The following is a 21,327-nucleotide window of genomic DNA, read 5'->3' on the forward strand; positions in this document are numbered from 1 at the left end:
CGGCGTGTACAGCATGAAGGACGGGGAGGTGGCCCCGTTTCCGTCGGGGACGGCAGCCGCATGGCAAGGTCGTGCATGGCCGCCCACCTGGTTTTTCCCGACGTGAACTTGATCAAACCATGATTTCTTTTGAAAGTTGATGAGGAAATTGTAAGTTGTTCACCAATCAACGGGTATTGCAACAGCAGGTTGGCAAAATAGCAAGTACAACCAACAAATAATTAAGCTACGTGCAACAGCAAGTAACTGACTTCGATGCGTGCAAGCCAGCAATGTTAGCATTATAGTAGCAGCAGATAAAAACGAGTAACAGCTACTTTCCTGTGAAAAGAAAAAGGTTGGAGTGGTAGCATCGGCATATATATTGGCGCTTTTTTTTAGCTATTTTTTATATGATTAATTTGGGATGGCTGATGTGATCTTGCTCTTTCCACATACTCTAGTAATTTTCATTTTTGCTCCAGCCCCGGTACTGATGTAGCTCCACCAGTGGTCAGTTTGACATTGACATATTACCCTTTATTGAAAATATATGTTTATGAGATGTGTGCATGTCGCCTTCGATGTAAACATCAGGATCCATTATACTACCTCTCTCTCAGTTTACAGGGCGTGCGCGTACCCCTAGGTCGTCAATTTGACCAACCTAATACAAGTCATATATTACAAAAAATATACCAACATAAACTTCGGAGTTTCTACTTTCAAAAGATATAATTTTTATGTTATATAGTTTATATTAGGATGATAAAATTGACAACCTAGGTATACGCGCATGACTTGTAAACTGAAACGGAGGTAGTACTACATACATCTCACCCAGGATCACCGCCCTAATCCCTGACTATTCTCAATGTCTATTGTTACCCAGAGTCCGGACGCTAATTGGTAAAGGCTGCTAATTCATAGAGTTTCGTGAGCCTAATCTGCGAACCGTGCTGGGGTTGTAGAGTGGAGACCGGGCAAGGCGAATGCGTGTAGGATGGTGAGAGCTCGAACATGAAGCGTTGCAGGATCACGCTCAATCCCATCTTGGCCTCAAGCAATGCAGAGTTCTGCCCGACGCAAATCCGCGGTCCCCAGCCAAACGGAAAGAACGCCAGCAAGTTCTTGGATGCGCCGGCAATGCCCTCCGCAAACCTCTCCGGCTTAAATTCATCGACGTCTTCTCCCCACACATCTGGATCATGGTGAATGCACACAATTGGCAGTGCAAATGTAACGCCGGCTGGATATGTGACGCCTCCCAGCTCTGTCTCTTTATACGCCTCCCGACCAAGTAGTAGAATCGGTGGGTATAGCCTAAGAACCTCATGTAGCATCATTGTCACCTGCACCCATAGAGAAGATGGACATATTTAGATAGCAACTCGATGAGAAGTCGGATAACCGGGCCTCTTGTAATGATGTACTCACAACTTTAAGCCGGTTTATGCCCCTAAAATCCGTCTGGTTCTTTCCAAAGACGTGCAAAACCTCCTCCCTGGCGCGGTCCTGCCACTCCGGGTGCATGCGTAGCACGACCATTGTCCATGTGAGCAGCACCGCGGTAGTCTCCATGCCCGTGAAATAGAAGAGCTTCAGCTCCCCTACTATGTCGGCGGCGGTCATCTTGGGCTTGGAGCTTTCGGCTTCATGGCTTTCTTCTATGTTGGACTCCATCATCACGCCTAGTAGATCGTCGTTGTCGGCATGGCCATCCATCATCGCCCTCTCCCTTTTCATGATTACGCCTTTCAGGAGTACTTCGACCTCCCGGGCATTTGCCCTCATCCTTCAATTGAGCTTTGTTGGCAGGAACCTGCATAGGAATGTTATCAAATTGGAGGCCACTATGTTTTGTGATTCAGGCAAGCATCCTCTCTATTCTGTGGACTGAGTGCATCACCCTGCCCCGTGGAGGTGGAGTGACATGACGCCATGATGGACACCTTGAGCTTCTCGAGATGGAAGGCGTGGTTGATGATCCTGTGGTGGGCGACCCACTTGCCGACCTGGTGGGTGGTCAGCCCGTTGGCCAAGAGCCGCTCGATCCGAAGGATGGACCTCTGCTTCCCGAACTGGCCCTGCTTGTCTGACAGGATCTCGCGTAACGGCTGAGGGTCGCTCACCACCACCCTCGGCTCCGGACCGAACCATGTCAGAGCGACATTGCCTGCAATAATCCCGGTGGTTTCTCATGTGCTTCGGCAAAATTACGGAGATCAATCACCATACGAGGTACGGCGGCCTAACAGAGTGGACGGTGGTTAATTAATTACCGTGTTGCTTGATGATGGCATGGTCGAACGGCACCGTGCGGGCGGCGACGGCGTGGGAGGACAGCGGCATGGGCTGGGAGCACGTCGCCGCGACGAGTCGCACGTACTCCTTCATGTCACCGGAGGGGAAGCGGTACTGCGTGCCACGCACACCATGGGACCGCAGGAAGGTCTCCGTCTCACTAGTAGAAAAATGGCCTATTGTCCCACTTCGTAAGGCCCCTTTAGTCTTTGTTTTTGAACCGGGACTAAAGGATCGTTACTAATGCCCTGGGCCTTTAGTCCCGGTTTTTACTGAAACCGAGACAGATGGGCCTCCACGTGGCCGGTGCAGCGAGCCCAGACAGGAGGGCCTTTAGTCCCGGTTGGTGGCACCAACCGGGACCAATAGGCATCCACGCGTCAACAGCTGGCAGGAACTGAGATTTTTTTTTTTTGAAAAGGGGTTGGTTTAGGAAGTAATTTAAGGTGTGTTAGCTAGCTAACAGAGAGAAGTGTCCTCTCTTATTTCCGTGCTTGATTTACCAACGCTACCGCTATGCCTAAACATGGCTTAGATTAAAGGGGGTGGCAACATGTGGTGCATGTCGAAAGTAATATTAATCCTAACTTGATCAAGTTTGGGTTAGTACTACTTTCAACATGCACCACATGCATGTTGCCTTCTCTTCAATCCAATCCCCATGTTCATTTCGCAGGCCACTATGTTTTGTGATTCAGGCAAGCATCCTCTCTATTCTATGGACTGGACTGAGTGGATATCTATTTATTTGCAGAGGACTGAACAACACAACCAGTACGTATCTATTTCAGATATCTGTACTGGAGTACTGGCTGTGATCATATAGTTCTGATGCAATGCTAGAAATTAATATGGAGATGCATAAGCGTAATTGCACTGACTGGAAGTATGAGCTCACCTGTAGCCTGGAATGTACATCACGTTTGCCATCTTGACAGCATTTTGCGCCTGCTCTGACTGCAACTGGAAGATCTTTCTCCCTTCACTGAAGCTGCTCCCGAACGCCACTCGGGATATCACGTCGCCCGTGAGGTTCTGAAACTCTGGCCACACATCTATCTCCTGCACATCACCCTTCCCCATAGAGCTTCCCCATCTCCGCACCAATTCGCTTGAAGAGGCCGCGAAAGCAGGCAACATCCTCTGCAAAACAAAATCCCCACTATTAGCCTGCCTGCTGGTTACTGGAAAAGCATACATGTGGATGTGGCTTGATGAGTTTGATTAGGCGGGAGAGACATGACGCCATGACGGACACCTTGAGCTTCTGGAGATGGAAGGCTGTTGGAACCGCCAGTCCCTCGCTGCACTCCTCCTCGCCCTCTCTGTCGCCGTAGCTCTCACCGAAGAAGAAGAAGTTCAGAGGAAGGAGAAGGACGAGAGACGTGATTCAGGACCATGGTCTGCATTTTTTAATCGATAATGCATGGATCTTCATAAATAGACATGCATGCCAACTGTATTTTTTAATCAACTATGCATGGATCCACATGAATAGTGTCTAGAAATCAACGGTGTCGAGCGTAGGTTCGGCTGAACCATGGTTCTGTACAACATTTTCGAAGAAGGACACGTTGACACGGTGGATTTTCCGGCGCACGAACGCCACTTCCTGAGCACAAACTCAGCTCACACCACACCATTACAGTGATCACCCCCGCGAGCTTTATACCCGGGCCAAGCTGGGCAACGACCCACTCGCACCTGCCCACTCGCGCGCTCCGATCGGCCCGCTCTGCACGCCCCGCGACGCGCTCCGCGCGCGCGCCCTGCGCCGAGCCCTCAACGATCACGCGCTCCCGCTGCGCTCGGATCACGCACTGACCTAGTCTACACACACACCCGTGATGTTTGGTGCTCCTGTAGAATAGATCCTTGGCTCCTTTTTTGCTGCTTTTGCTTCTGTGTTGATGTAATGACTCTCAAGGTAGTTTGAACTCGGTTGGCAGTTGCGAATTTAGGGTATGTGGTGTGGCTGGCCCTTTGTTGGCCTTTGGGGATGTTATTTGATCCTGGTGATTCCGGTTCGATCTTTTCGTTTCTTTTTGAACTCTTTTGTAGAACTTTATGGTTTTCAGTAATGAAAATCGGAAGGGGCAAGCCCTTCTTTGATAAAAAAAACACACACACACCCGTGCGGTGTTCACCTGCACGAACACGCCCATGCACCACACGCACACCTACACGCACGCACACACCCAAGTCGCAGTGGACCCGACGCGCCCTGCACACCTGACACGCGCCCATACACGCGCCCGGTGTGTCGAACTCGTTCACCGCGGCTTATTGCACCCAACAAAGGCGTGGTTGATGATCCTGCGGTGGGCGACCCACTTGTCGCCCTGGTGAGTCGTCAGGCCGTTGGCCAAGAGGCGCTCGATCCGGAGGATGGACCTGTGCTTCCCGAACTGGCCCTGCTTGTTCGACAGGATCTCCCGGAACAGCTGAGGGTCGCTCACCACCACCCTCGGCTCCGGACCGAACCAAGTTAGAGCAACTTTACCTGCAATGCGATAGTCCCGGTGATTTCTCATGGCGTACATGAGCCTAATTGAGAGGGGATGCTAGTCAATTACCATGTTGCTTGATGATGGCATGGTCGAACGGCACTGCTACTACAAGAAATATGTCAATTTGTGACCTTCTGTCAGTGACCCTGGAAGAACTGGTCATAGATCTATGACCATTTCAGACCAATTGGTCAAAAGCTGTTCGGGGGGCTCTAAACCCTAAACCATTGCGACCATTTTGGTCAGAAATGTCGTAATTTCCTTACACGAAATGGTCATAAAGCAAACAGCGCTAGTCCGCTGCCTTATTTCTAGTTGTTAACGACCAATATAGATGGTCATAGCCTTGTAAATTGTGGTGGGTTGCGATGACTAGGCGCCATCTCATCAGTTTTGCCTATGTGTCATGTCCATGTGGCAATTTTTGCCCTAGGTTGTGAAGCAACCTATATTTCTGTCATTCCCAAAATTCCCAAAAAAAGCTCATAAATTCTTTGGGTCATATCTTCGTCAAATATGTAAAAACCTTCCTTTCCTAGTTCAAAAATAATTCAAAAATATTCATTTTCCTATTCTGTTCAGAACAACAGTTTGTGAAGGAAGTACCACTTTGGCATGTCCAAATAGTATCCATTTTCTACAGTGCTTTCCTATGCCCAAATAACCATCCTCCACCAAATGCCAGCTCAATCCATTCATTATTTTGAGCCGAGCTTCAACATTCGTATTTATGTCCAGTGTGGTGGTTTGCAAAGCAAGTACCACCTAGGCTCCTCCTTTTGAGCTGAAAATTTGTGAAGACGGTCTTCTTAGTAACTGATCATCCTCAGCCAAAACTCACGGCCATTAGCCATGTACATTTCCCGTACCGCTAATCAAACACTTGGCTGCTTATTCATGTTTAAGCATCGATCGGTCTCCTCGTGAGAATCTTATGTTGTGATTTTCTTCCTAGCACCTACCTGGGGAGTTCCCAAACCACTAGACATGCCTAGGCCGCCCAGAACACATGGCAACGCCACGGTCACGCGGTGACCACGCGGCGGGCATGCGAGCTTACGCGCTCTAGAGTTGGGGCCCTCGGCCACCGTCGAAACCTCGATGTCTCTCCATCAAACCATGTATTTCTGATTAAATAGGTACTTATGTAACTAGAAATGATTTTTGGAAAAAATAAATAGCAAACTATGAGGCAGCTGCAGTTCAAATTTGACCCGCTTCCAACTGAATCGGCGGAAATTTGTCTTTTTCACGAGAGGTGGATCAAAACTTTTTACACCCAACCATTTGGTCAATTGTGCATTAAATATGTCCTAGTATTTTAGAAAAATGATTTGGTCCAATTTTGCAACAATTATTTGGTAGTTCCTTCACAAAAAAACCTCCTTTCGGGCACTCGAAAAATGAAAAATGGTTTTTTCGTCCAAAGAAAATGAAAACTTCCTTAGGCAACATTGTTTGCCATTCCAATATGCACCCTTGTGCACAATATGAGATCATTTGAACAAACTATGCCACGAATGTGGCCATAAGTTTGATCATTTGCCTTGAAAGTCATGAATCTTGAGAGATGATAGCTCATTTCTGAGAACACTTTTTTAAAATAATTGCCGTATTACAAGTTTGTTATTTTTCCTGGAACTTGGCCACATATAATGACACAATGCGAAGGTTTCCCAATTTTTTGATTTTTTTTGAATTTTTTATGCCCGTTTCAAAATGCGGCCAAAACGGCGGGAATGACCGTTCCTAGCTAGTTGTTTAATCTTGGAATTTATTTGGTGTTTCTCTGATTAAATAGATACTTATGTACCTAGAAATGATTTTTGGAAAAAATAAATAGCAAACTATGAGGTAGCTGCAGTTCAAATTTGACCCGCTTCCAACTGAATCGGCGGAAATTTGTCTTTTTCACGAGAGGTGGATCAAAACTTTTTACACCCAACCATTTGGTCAATTGTGCATTAAATATGTCCTAGTATTTTAGAAAAATGATTTGGTCCAATTTTGCAACAATTATTTGGTAGTTCCTTCACAAAAAAACCTCCTTTCGGGCACTCGAAAAATGATTAAAAATAGCTAGAAAGATCAGAAATGCATAGAAATTAGTCCTTATCCATAAAATGTGGTCTAACTCTAGTGAAAATTTGTGTGGTGCCATTTTGCAAAATATTTTTGATAGCTACTTCACAAAATCCCTCTATTTTTAGTACTTAGATAGTTTTTTAAATCACTGGTTTTTGAACCAATCGGGACTCTTCCCACGGATCGATGACATGGCGCCCATCCATCCATCTCTCCATCCCACATCCATCCATCCATCTATCTACTGGAAAAAAAGAAAATAAAATGAAAAAGAGATACCCCACACCCGCAGCCCAAACCCTAGGTCAGATCCCATCGACTCCCTCCTCTCCTCGCAGCCGCCGCCACCTCCTCCCTGGATCCAGTCTTCTCCCCGCCGCTCCCACCCACCACCGACCTCGCAGCCCTCCTCACCACCGCTGCCGACCTCGTCACTCCCTTCCCTCGCCATCTCTCCTACCCTATGCCCCAGATCGAGTCGAGCAGGTCGGCCGACGCGCTAGGGTTCCGTTTGGTCAGCTCCGCGCTGGCTCTCCGGTTGGCCGCCCGCCCGACGATGGATCTCCCGCCGCTCTCCCACCAGGCGCTCTTCGCGGCCGTCTGATCCGCGGACGCCGAGGCCGTGCGCCGCCTCCTACTGCGACGGTCGTGCGCGTGCGGCGCGGGCGGCGCGGCGGCGGTGTTGGCCAAGACGGGGGCGGCGCTGGTGGAGCGCGTCAAGCTGCTGCTGCAGAACCAGGCCGAGATGCTGCGCTGGGGCGCCCTCACGCGGTCCTACCGCGGGATCACCGACGCCTTCGCCCGCGTCCTCCCGCTCGTCGTCGCCAAGATCCTCCGCGCCCTCGCGCTCCAGGAGACCCCCGACCTCCTCATCCTCGGCAAGCAAGTTCTCAAATCGGCCTCTTACGAGGTCTCCTGCTCTCATTCGCCTTGCGATTTGTGTATCATTTTGAAGCAGCTGCTAGTTGTGGTCAGTAGCTACGCCTAACATATTAGTAGGTTTATTGGCATGGTTCTCGCCTAATAATCCGCTCTGCTTTGCTTGCCCCATGGATGCATATTGTACCTTGCCCCCTGCTGTTTCCTGAGAACGCCCTCCCTAGTATAGATTTGTAGATGATTTCTGTAGATCTAATTGCTGTTGTGGCTTCCCTCCTGTTGGAGGGAGCAGCTTCATCTTCCTGCACTTGCTGCATTGTTGTTTACCTCGTTACATGCTTGTTGACTCATCGACTGTTTGGGGACAGAAGATTGCTTGCAGTTGCTTACCATTGGTGCAGTCATCATTTTGTTTTCTGATTCACTAGTGCCTGTACCAATGTACTGGGTGCTGCATTGGGGGAGAAATATTTCAAATCGACTTGTATGTACATGCTGATTTCCAAGGGACAAAATGCTGCTTACAATACATGCTTGTTTGCTCATCAAATATCCGGGAATCAGTTGCAGTTACCATCACCACTTTTTTATGGTGCATTTGTCCCACTATACCACTGCTGTAGCACAAAGGACACTACAAATCTTCAATCATACGTGTCATTCCTTCATACTACTATCTTTGCCCCCTTTATTATCCTCAGATTTAGGACACTACAAATACTGAAAATGTGCATGTTATGACTGGCCAATACACTGAGAAATAATAATGTTGCGCAACTTTATCAAGGATCGATTACTTAGTTACTGTGAAGCATTATCGAACGTTGTTCTTCCCTGCTCTTACCGGCGTCCTTTTAATTCCGTATGTGTTTTGTAGTTGAAGGAGTTCATTCTGTGCAGCCGGAGGCGTACAAGTTCAAGATCGGCGACCGGGTTTTTTGGAGGCCCGGAGACCCACCCCTGGACCAAGTTATCGAGATGCTACAGAAGCACAAGGATAAGTCTCAAGATGAAATCTAGCTAGCTGGCTACAGTATGCCTTATGCTCTCGTTGATTTATTTCTTTTGCGCTCTTTTGCAGTTCTATATTGATGAGTGAGCGATCTGGTAGCAGCTAGCTAACTGCCTCTAGATTGTAACCCTGTTATGGGATGTGTGGTTGCGCATGCGTTCTGCATTGTCAAATGTGTTCTCTGTTGTCACACATCGTATGCAATGTTGTTCATAGTTTTTATATTTGTTGTCATGCGATGCGGTCACTGAATTGCTCAAAATTGCTGGCCAAGTACTATGTAGTGTTGTTCTATGCTAGGCTACCAGGCTAGGTAACTTCTGTATCAAAATCATGGATTCTAATCTTTACTATTATCTGCCATGGATCAACAATGATGCATCACAGGTAGTAGTAGTAGAGTCGGACTTGGTGCTGCATTGCCCAGTTATTAGCTCCTCGATCTGTTCCTCACAGCGTGGGGTCAGCACTTTACCTCAACTTGTCTGCATTTTCTCTCGCACACTAGACTTGCTCATCCATAACACAATGGCAGTGCGTGAGTGAGTCCTGTAGGTATGTATGTTTTTGGGCTGGTTGTAGATGGCTTTGTATGTTATGGTAGTGTGCTTGCTCTCCCTGCTCTGCTTTCGCTTGTACTCCCTCCGTCCCGAAATACTCGTCGGAGGAATGGATGTATCTAGATGTATATTAGTTCTAGATACATTCATTTTTATGCATTTCTTCGACAAGTATTTCCAGACGGAGGGAGTAGAAAAGAAGAGCAGAGAAGGGTAAGTAAAACACACTAGCAACTCTCTAATTAGAACACCAGATACTAGTAGATACCAACCACATGTATCTACAGATTTACTACTAAATCCAATTACAGTACTACCTGATGTTGTGTGATTCCTTCCATTCTATGATTGATAAAGGAAGTACTTCATTAGTAACGAGACATGCTAATCTGGTGCTGAAATTTATAAGCAACTAAATTGTGCAGAATTAAGTTTCACATTCAAATCGATGGTATGTCATGTGTGCACCATGGACAGAAATTTCAGAGCCAACAGAAAGAAATTCTACTCTTTACTGCAGAACAGTATACAACATTACTTTTTTGGTTGCCTGCTAATTGTGTGCAAACTGCTTATCAATAGCTTATCAAGCACTGCCTGACTGGCTCGCATCGCTCTGCTGTCGTAGTTGTGCCGTCAGTGCTCTTTCCTCTCTGTCTGTCTACGACAGCAGGATTCATGCACCAAACCAAGAACCTGAATCTTTTGTTAGGCTGCTAGTAAACTAGGTTGTACTCCTTCCAATTGCAAGTTGGATAGAACCTGCAATTAAGTGCACAGACATACATGGATTCTGGTTCAATTCGTATGTATGTCTGTATGTGCATGCTTACGACTTTGACTAAAACTAGTTAATTCATTGTTCTACCTTGAAGGTGACCAGTCCCTAGCTGCGTGCTTTGGTCGGTCCTACTAATTTCAGTTCCTATGATTTTTAATCTCCATTTTCTATTTTCCCCAGCTACCAAGACTTTGAGTTTGTGGTGATGGCAGCTGACACGAAGCCGATCGAAATCTTCCCCCACCCCCTGTTGCTCCCTAATGATAACAAGGTAGAAATTCTGTCCGTATGTTGCATCATATATAGTATTGCTAATTAGTTTGTATGCATTCTATTTATCAAATGAAAGGACATTCTGTTTGGCAGTGGGCGGTTTTGCTCAAAAATAAGTAAATAAATTATATGTGCATGCTGAAATGTTAGATGTCTGTTGGTTGCTGTATATGGGCAAGATGAATTGAATCTTGATGTGTACTTGTCAATTCTAGCTTATATTGGTGTCTTGCGATCCTAAAACATTATTGAATCCTACTGTGTACTTGTCAATCCTGCTGTGTTTTCATATTGCGTCTCTGTTTTCTTGTATGAACGAGTTATCTCATTTTAACTAGCTGGAGAACAAAAAGCATGGTACTAGCTCAATTTTTGTTATCATTCTAAATAAGTTTTCTTTTCTTGAATGGTTTGTTCTGATTCTTCCCTGCTGATTCATGTAACAGGGCGACCGAGGAAGGCATGTTGTCTGTTTTCCTGAAGGTCGTTTTGTTTGTTCCCAGCCCTAACTACAGTTGTCCAGCTAGTTCGGCATGTTGTTCATATCACTATTGTAGTCCAACGAGTTTGGCATGTTGTGAGTTTGTGATTGCTTGTAAAGCTTGTAAAGTATTGTATTACACTTGTAGTCATTACTGTGATTGCCACTGTATTACACTTGTAAGGATCTGGTTGCTCTTATTTAAAGTATTATGTGTGCTTTTTGTCCGCCCATTTAAATACTGGTTCGAATATGAAGAATATGAGCCTGATAGATGGGACCCACTTACCAGAACATGACAAATCGGACCCAGTTACCAGAATCTGACAACTGGGACCCATCTGACTGGTGGACCCATTTAATTAAAAAAAGAAAACTATAATTATTTAGACGAAAAGGCCAAGGCCCAATAATAAAAAAGGCTGCAATGTTGGGCCAGGCCCATGAAGTCGACCAAAAAACGACAGAAAAAATATAGAAAGGCTGAATTAATGGGCTAGGCCCATGTAGAAAACTGAATTGGACCGGGCTGAATCTTGTGCCACATCAGCTTGCCACGCTGGATGCCTACGTGGCCTGGGGAGGTTGCTAGTGACCAAAACGCCATAGTGGATATATTTTGGTCGTAAACGTCTTCGACCATTCCAGAAGAAAGGTCGCTATAGTCAGTTTATGACGGCCAGCTTTTGACCTTGTGTTTTTGGTCACAAAAAGGTCGCAAATGGAAATTTGTGACCTTTTAGTGACCAATAGTGGTGGTCACAAGTTGACATATTTTTTGTAGTGTGCCCGGGCGGCGACGGCGTGTGAGGACATCGGCATGGGCTGGGAGCACGCCGCCGCGATGAGCCGCACGTACTTGTTCATGTCGCCGGAGGGGAAGCGGTACTGCGTGCCGCGGACGCCCTGGGACCGCAGGGTCTGGGCCAGCCTCCGCGGGCGGAGCCAGGCGCCGGTCAGCGCCCGGCCGGCGCACCACAGCGCGGCCAGCAGGGCCCCGAGAGCGCAGAGGAGGCTCCATGGTGGTGAGCCGAGAGTCGCCATGCCGTGAGATTGCGATGAATGAACCCTTCTCTCTCTCTCTCTCTCTCGCTCGCTTAGGCCCTGTTTGGTTCCTAAGTCCTAGGACTTTTTTTAGAGGGTGTTTGTTTCCAGCGACTTATTGGTTTAGGGACTTAAGTAAGTCTCTATAAGTCCCATCTAAACCAAATAGGAGGGACTTGGACTTAAAGTGGGTATTTGGGACTTATGAAATAAGACTCTCAAGGAGAGTCTTATAGGGACTTATAGTTGTAATATGATCTTTTAGTTTATGTTAAGTCTCAGGAACCAAACAGGTAGGGACTTTTTAGGGACTTGTGACTTACAAGTTGGGATTAAAAAAAGTCCTAGGACTTATGAACCAAACATGGCATTAGTCCCAACTTATAAGTTCCAAGTCCCTAAAGGGTCCCTATTATTTGGTTCCTGGGACTTATAAGTCCTTATAAGACCATATTACAACTATAAGTCCCTATAAGTCCCTCCTTGAGAGTCTTATTTCATAAGTCCCAAATGCCCACTTTAAGTCCCTATAAGTCCCTCCTATTTGGTTTAGATGAGACTTATAGGGACTTTTTTAAGTCCCTAAACCAATAAGTCCCTGTAAACAAACACCCTCAGTCTCTGTATATGGGCAGCTCCAAAAAGGTTTCCGTCCGTGCACCAGCGTGACATGGCAGGTAAGAGACTAAGATGACACGACGTGGAAAACGACCCGGCATACTAGCCTAGCAGAGGAAGATGACAGAGTATGGTGGATTAACCTTATCCTGGCCCGGCGGACGGACCCGAGGCGATGAACACGACGTGGAAGTCCAGGTGCAGTGCACGCATGCCGTCGCGAGCTCTCGGGATCCGCGTGCCGTCGTACACGTGCGCTCCAGGTTAAAAGTCGGTTCAACACCTGCCAATCTGTGGTTGGATGGTTAGAGAGACTATGATATCCTCAGCCCATCAGAGTTTAAATCCTAGTGCTTGTGTTTATACTGACGTTAAAAAAACACCTGTGCTGATTTCCATCACTTTTTCGGTCTTCCACCACTTTTTCGGTCATTTTATTTGTAAGATGGTGCGGCACGGGCAAAGAACGTTTCCTCCCTGCGGAGGCTTCCAAAATGGCATGCTCTTTTCCAAGATGGAGAATGCTACACCCTATTCAAAAAAATATTCATGATTTTTAAAATAATTGAATTAAGTCAAAAGTGTTCATGAATTTCAAAAATCGATCACGGATTTATAAAATGTTCATGAATTTGAAATATATTTGCACAACTGAAAAAAAAATGCTCGTGGGTCAAAAAATAATTGTGAATTTGAAAAAATGTTCACAAAGCTTCCATGATTTTGTAAAATGTTTCCAAATCCTAAAAGTGTTCATAAAATCCAAATATTGTCCATGAATTTTAAAATATTCATAAAATTCAAAAAATGCTTGCAAAGTGTTCATGAATTTAAGAAAATATTAGCACATATATAAATACGTTCGTGATTCAATAAATATTTGTGAATTTGAAAAATCAAAAAGAAAAGTAGAAAAAATATATATTCTAGGGCTTCTTGCGTGACTTCCTGTGTGCCATATTCTTTGTAGTTAGGCCGCCCCATCATATTAGGGGTTGCCTTTTTTTAAATGAACCATCAACCTTGCCTTGTAGTCGGGGTCTTGTGCCGTGCCACAACCCCCTCCCCCTCCCCAAGTCCCTATATACGAGCAACATGCAGTGGCAAGAACAGGGAAGTAGGTGTCCTCGTTAGCAGCGACGGAGACAACCGTTCTCCGGTTGAGGCGGTCGCGAGGGTGGGACTCATCCTCTTGCCCGACTCCGATGGGGAGGAAGAGAAGGGAGGCGACCCACGAGCTTCCTGCACTCCTCCTACCGAGTGCCAATGGGGTGGGGAGGAGACGATGGGAGACGTGAGGTTGAGGATGGGGGTTAGGGTGAGCGCCAGCGACGGCGGCGGCGCAATGGCAGGGGGTGTGCGGGCGGCTAGGTTTTGGAGGGGGGGGGGAGAGAGAGCTAAGACAGATTAAATGGAAGCAGGGCAGTCGCTTTCCGTCACCAACGGTCAAGACATGTTGACCTAAGATGTGAAAACCCGAAAAATGCCCTCAGCGGGGCACAGAAATAACAGGCGGTGGCACACTGGAGGGCGCACTATTCATTGAGCAGTGTCAGGTTTTGATCCGACGGCCCAGCTCATCCGGGAGCAAGAGCGAATGGCCGAAAATGCATAAAAATTGATCCGATTTTCGAGAGTCGCTTAGCTCTGAGAACGTCCATGTTCTTCCACGATTCTTGTTTTAGGATAGAAGTGATTCCACCAACTTATACAATTATGAATGAAATAAAGCCCATCTCAACTTGCATTTATGTATAGAGAAAGACCCACCACAATATTCAACCATGCATTGAAAAATATTTTCCATTCAATTATTCTATTTATTCAATAAATAATTTTGCAACTCTACAATAACAAGTTACAAAATTTTGATTCTCATGTTATCAACCCAATTTTTCAACAACTAGTGCCAGTTGTTGTTTTCTAAAAAAAATGAACTTTTCAGGAAAATCAAATTTACGGAGGCGAAAAATATCCTAGACAATCTTTGGAGGGGGAAGCTTTCATCCTGGGGGGAGCCCTATGCGCCCCACGTGCCAGGCAGGGCGGTTAAGGGGTGGCCCGCATGGGCCCCATAGGGCACCTCTCAACCACCTCATTCTTTCATCGCCTTTATGTTTCTCTAAAGAAACCTAAAAAGTAATCAAACATTTTTTTTTCGCTGCTGCACCTCTTTGTTTTGTTGTGACCCAATCTAAAGGGCTTTTTCAGGATTTTGTAAGAGGGAGAATTTATCATAGTGGCGATATTGAAAATCGTTTGTAGCCTTGATTAGGTGTAGATTGCGACCAAATGTTCCAGATGGGATCGCACACGGAGAATTTACCAAGGTCTGGGCCATCATGGTCGAGGTAAAACCCTCTCCTTGCCTTTGTTCTTGATTGTGGGAAAACACCTCATGTGAGGGGTGTTTAAATAGGAGTGGGTTGTTGCTACCGACACAATGACACATATCAGATGATCGCTATACTAACCCCTAGACTTCCCTTATGAAGGGCGACAAGGCCTAGGCTTACATGTTTCATATAACTGATTTAAAGCCCTAAACAGACAAGGAGCCCCAGACATGTACGCCAAGGAAGGATTCTTCTGGAGGAGGGTTGCCTGCGCACCCGGAGGCCCTTGGAAATGCCCATGCCTACTAGGCCATGAGACCAGGCTATCATATGGCTTGCCGACACAGGGGCCTCCATAGCTTTGATTTTTTCCCCAAGTTATACCTTCCTAAGAGCAACTCCAAGGCCGACCATCAAACCGCCCGCATACGTCCAGACCGCATTTGTTCCATCTAATGCAGGCTTATACCTGTTCGCAGGGCGGTCCGGACGCACTTTCTCATGCAAATTAGAGACAAACATGGGGGGCTAGCAAGCATCGAACAGCACCCACGCCCGCTTTTGACCACCTTGGCCCACCCAAACCCCCTCCTTCCTTGCCCGAGCGTGTTCCCGCCCCACGCCAGCTTCCTACATTCATGTCAACACATTGAAGCATGCTCGGGGCTGACGCGACCTCTCATTGCCTCCACCATTGAAGCGGTGCGCCGGGCGAGGGCGGCCCCTGCTGCACGCCCGACTGAGCACGCCTCCTCGCCGCATTCAAATGGTTGCAGATTGCCCGCTTTCCTCGAATAAACCCGCGTGTGTGCAGGGATACCTACTCCCACCACACGTTCATTCACAAGCCAGCCGACATTAAACACAAGGCTGAATGGCTCCTCGCGCCCGCCTGCTATTTAAACGATGCCAGATGCGAGGCAAGAACTACACCACACCTCCGCCCCCCCTTTTCCTCGTTGAACAATTTTCTCCATGGCATCCAACGAGCAGGAAGAAGAGTTCTGTGGCATAAAAGCAGGCTGGGTGACCCGTTGAGCCCACCGATTACGAGCCAGGCAACTGTCTGTTCCACCTCCATCAATGCTCCAGGCAACTGCAGAGGCTGAATCTCCAAACCAACGCGTGGTTCAGCTTGTCGAGGAGTGAAAAATTGCTCGTGGCTATCATGGACGACGACATGTCATACGGCGCCTCCCGTGCCTGTGACCGCGCCATCCGCCATCAACACGCGCATAACCATGCCCTACCGGCAGAGAAAGAAGCCAGCTGTGCGGACATTGACGAGGCGGGACCCAACACGTCTGTGCCTGCCACCATCATTGAGGAGAAGTAGAACATGGGAGATCGTCGCTACTTGGCTCCCATGAAGGCCACCATCGAGGTGAGCCGGCGTACACAACTGGTGTCTTGCCCCTATGGCAGGCCACCGTCGCCCCCTACCCAAAAACCAACTCTGATCATGTAACGTAGGGCATCCTTCGCCTCCGGCTGAAGCATCACCTGGCGGTTCCACTCTGATGAGCGGTGGTGAAGCGAGCTGCCCTTTGCGCTCAAGCATATACCTCTGGGGCTCACAACTGGCGTACATGGGGAAGACAATGAAGATCCGCCGTGGCCGACCGTAGACTAGTCAAGGGTATCCATGTCGTCGGAATAGATATTCGCCGCCTCCGGCCGTAGATTAGTTTTATCTTATTCTTATAAAAAAATGTCGAAAAAGTAATGAATTTCGTCTGGTTTGTATGAAATCCGCCGTGTTTGCATGTATTTCTTCCGGATAGTTCAAAGAGTTCTTGAAATATATGTGGTGCGCGTTGGATAACCGCCTCCCGCATCCGTGTTCGAGGTGTGCCCCCCTGTCCATGGACATATGCGGGAGGACATTTGCGGGTCGGCGTTGGAGATGCCCTAAGGGCTCCGTCACACCAACAACCTAATCGGTTGTGTCAGGCTATGGTCTATCCTAGCCAGGTGCTGGCTCCAACGCATTCTAGGGCCCACTGAAGGCTGTGTGTCATTATCATTATTGCCCCTAGTTTTCTATGTCGAGGATCCATGTGACAACTAATATTGATGTAGATTTTCCAGAACGGTCTGCCATTCGGTATCCCATGGTGTACATAAAATTTGCATGACTAAGGGAAGATGAGTATCAATGCCAGCTGGCAGTGTTGTGTCCTCCTGTTTTTGCGCCGATCTTCTTGTATTTATCCGTGGAGCCGATGTTGTGGAGGACGGCCGAGGCTTGGACGGACCCATGGCCAAGTTGCCCAGTGGGTTGCGGTGGCCGTCTGTTGGCGGAGGGAAAGTAGATCCCAGGCGGCGAACAACAGCGTAGCGGGGACAACTCCGGTGCGGTGGACGATTGCGATGTTGGAGGGACAATGATGAGGCGCAGGACGGCGTGGTTGAACTGGCTCGGGTATGGCGCACATCGGCGTCCTGGTGGTAGCTCTGCCTCGGCTTCATCTGTTAAGCTGTCGAGGGCGTTACAGTTGCGGTTGCGATGGATGACATCGTCGAGGTATCGGCTCCGGTGTGATGGAGGAGGGCGGCGGTTGATCGGTGTGATGTGGTGGCGGACGAAGGAGGCTGGGGTTTCACGGCTAGTGGGGAGGGAGATTTAGGGCCCATGGTGTATGAATGGGGAATCAGATTGGAGGGCGGGGGGGGGGGGGGGGGGGGGGGGGGGGGGGGGGGGCTAAGGGGGAACCATGTTTCAGTGTGGCATGCGCTTGTTTGAAATTTGGGGATAGTACAAACTCACCCCCCCCCCCCTCTTAAATTTCGGACATGTCGCGGGTCAGGGGTTAGGTCGGTAATGTCAGGTGTCCCAAATTGTCGACGGCAGCGATTTCGGCCGAGCACATGGGTGTTTAGGCGCCCACAGTGTATGAATGTTTTTCAGAGGAGGTTGTGTGGCGTCTCGGTGAAGTTACAAACCTACCCCGGTTTGGACCTCTGGACATCGGGCCGATAGGTTTCAAGGGTCAGAGTTTGGACAATAATTTCCCTCCACCAAACCTTCGTCTCGCGCGGTTTCGGGCGACGAGATGCTATTTTGGCGCTTCGTTCCATATTTGAGAGCATAAGCATTCACGTTTAGAGTACTCTTAAACTTTTCGGATTGACCTAAATAGACCTCGTTAAATTTGATCTTGTACATTTGAAAACCTCATTAAATTCGCTTCTTTTAAAGTTTTGACTCTTGAAATCCTATAAGCATGATTATTTTGGAATGGCGAAGGTAAATTAAAATCTATTTTGTACACAACTATATGTTATTATGTACAAAAGCAAAGCAAAGATTGATGCCCCCTTAATTTAGGTATGATTTACAAATGCGATGATATCGGATTCAAATAGCTGAATGCACTTCATGTTGAATTTGAATATTTGAAATCATCTTAAGTTGAATTCAAATGTATGCCTATGTCCCCGGGACTATTTAAATCATACTACAAAAACCCTGAAATAACTTGCTGCAATTTTATTTCTTTCCTTTTACTTTGCCATTTATCTACCTACAACTATTAGATTTGATCCTTGCAAATAACGAGTTCAAGTGGATTGACAACCATGTTGCCCGTGTTGGGTGCAAGTATTTGTCCTTGTGTGTGCAGATATTGTTCACAAGGATTTGCGAGGTTCTCCTATTGGTTCAATAACCTGGTTCTCACTAAGAAAAATACTTAGCAGCTACTATATTTTCCACCCTTCCTCTTCGGGACAAATTCCAACGCAGCTCTCAAGTAGCAGCGATCGACATGCATGAATTTGCATGGATTTGAGTGTCCAAATTTGAGATATGTGAAAACCAGGCACGAGACATGAGGGCGCTTCCGGATACGTCTGCGGGCTAACCTAGGCACGTCCGTGGACGTATAGAGAACCAGATTTGTCATGTCCGGCTATAGATGCTCTTATCTCTTTTACAGGATGTCCTCCTCCACACATTTTTTCTATCCAAACTCAGTCTCTCTTCCTCTTTTCTGTGTGTCCTCCAAATGACACTAATCCATGGCAAAACAAATCACGCGCAGCTTGCAGCTCCGGCGAGAGCATCATCGGACACACGCCGTGTGCAGCTCTGGTGAGGGTATCATCTATTCGCTGCGGCCCTTCAGAAGTAGATGTCTGGCCACGAACAGCAACCTGCACGTTCCGCTCCGCTCATAGGAAAGGGCACCCACCTTCAGAAGATGCTGCAACCCCATGCTGCGACAACCATGCGGCGATCCACAGTTGCTGGAACCAGCTATCTTTTTGCTGAAACTAGCTTATTTTGTTGCAACAATTAACTAGTGTGCTTTTACTGCTGAGTAATTTTTGCTGGAACCCATTGTGTTTATCTGGAACTGGCTCTTTTGTCGCTACAATCGTGTTTCTCAGACTTGTACAACTGAGACTATTTTTATTTTGCCGGAACCAGCAATTTCCTAGATCCAACTAGATGGTGATGCGGGTAGCTTTTCCTTGTTGTGACTGTAGACGCCAAGCATCGGCGGCAAGCGCCGACAGCAAGCACGGTGGCAACTGTCGACAACGAGGGCAAACACGGGCAGCGCGACGCGGTGTCAACACGCGGCTGCCATGCGCTCGTGTTTTCTTACTTGGATCTCGGGCGCGGTGGGGAAGAAAGGGATGGGAAGGGAAGGGAAGGATCAGACTGTTACAAGGGGCCGCATCTGACGACCAGTCCTCGACCTACCGAAATTTTGGGCTGGTGCACCGGCACCTAGTACTAGCAAAAATAGACGTCGGGCGCCTCGAACCCACCTCACACGTCTGGGCTGGCCGGCCGGTCACTGCCTGGTCATGAAATTTCGACCCACACGGGCTCCTTAAACGGGTCTCAAATGCCCGAGCTGACTGATACCCCTCATATCTAGCCTAAATATGGGGCGGGCACTACTAGGGAAAAGCCTAGCAGCAGCGCGGGTTTTGGGCCTCTCAGTAGCGGCGGGACCGGCGCTACTAATAAGGCGCTACAACTAACGTATAGCAGTAGCACCTGTTGTCCCACGCTACTGCTATACATGAATAGCTGTAGCGCTCTTTAGAAAAGGGCGCTGCTGATATTATCTGCAACGCTGTTTACTGGGAAGTGCTACTGGTAAGGCGGCACTACTGCTAAATTTCCCCCCTCGCTACTACTAGTTTTATTAGTTTTTCCCTGCATATTTGTTTTTGTATTTGTTTTGTATTTGAATAGGCTTTATACAATAATCTTTAGCATATCATACACATACAAATGTAATCATAGCATATACATACAATTAGTCCCATCAAATCATGTCATCATCATAATCATCATCCAACACAAAGTGGTCTCTCGTCATCATCTCGAAAATAGCGATACAAGTCTCGATTACTTGCAAATATATCGTCATCCATCTAAACAATGATATACGCGAGAAGAGCTATCACTTTGAGTACATGAGTTCGTATCCCTCTCTCGCATTAGCGTGAACCTAAACTAACTACTGCCTGTCGCTTGGAAACCGGAAACCGGTACACCTGGGCTTGACACCCCTGCCACTTGTCGTATATATACTCCTGGCATAGCACTTATTCACCATCGATGATCTATGCACCTGCATCTTCACATGAGTCGATGATATGCAACATATATAGTTGAGAAACAGAAAGAGACAGACTTGGCAAAAATAGAAACAACATATCATAAGCATAAATAACAAAGTTCATTGTACCCCAAAATGCCCTAACTAGAGTGATTTTCGCTAGTCGAGGAGGAGGACGGTTTAATTACATCACAAATAAAGTTTCACCATGCGTAGCTCAAAGTTTTGTCATACAGAAAGTATGGACTAAACGGACACATTGTCATATATCGACAATCACTCCAACATGTCGTTCCATCCATCCATGTCAGGGAGATAGTCCCCGAGCCTAGTGAAAGGCTTCAGGTCGAGACGCTGAGCGGCTATCCGTGTTCGGACGTCTTCCCGTGACATTTTTCCTTCTTCGTAGAACATCCTTGTTTTTCCGACGACCTCCTTCATGATGATTTGGGCAAGTTCGCGCTGGATGTGATAGAACTCGGCTCGAAGTCGATGATCCTCGATACCTCCTACGTTCTTTGCCCATTGCAGAATATGGGCATCGCCGGATCTAAGTGACATGCGAAGGTTCTGGTGGTCCCGTCTGTACTCCAGCATGTGATGTAGGACATATAATTCATCATTAAGAGAATCGTTCGGTTGCTGGATGCAGCAAAAGTCGGTCTTATGGCCGAAGGCGACCCTGCCGCCCCTTCTCTTATTGTCCCTGACCTCTAGTCAATTAATTCTAGACCTAATAGAATGAATAATGACATAAAAAAGACCTATTGTTTTGCAGGAATGTTGACTCCTTCCTGGTGCGGCAAATCCCGGGCACTCGATATGTCCTAGTTTGTAGCACAAGTCATGCCGAAATTCATGGAAAATTTCGGCATGA

The 21,327-nt window shown here is 47.3% G+C and overlaps 1 pseudogene; it reads right to left on the reverse strand.

The window, feature by feature from the left end:
* Positions 1–881: 881 nt before the first annotated feature.
* On the reverse strand, positions 882–11,908 carry LOC123158594 (cytochrome P450 72A397-like; annotated as a pseudogene).
* Between the last annotated feature and the right edge of the window lie 9,419 nt (positions 11,909–21,327).

The sequence above is a fragment of the Triticum aestivum genome, chromosome 7B (assembly GCF_018294505.1).
Source record: "Triticum aestivum cultivar Chinese Spring chromosome 7B, IWGSC CS RefSeq v2.1, whole genome shotgun sequence".
NCBI classification, from domain to species: domain Eukaryota; kingdom Viridiplantae; phylum Streptophyta; class Magnoliopsida; order Poales; family Poaceae; genus Triticum; species Triticum aestivum.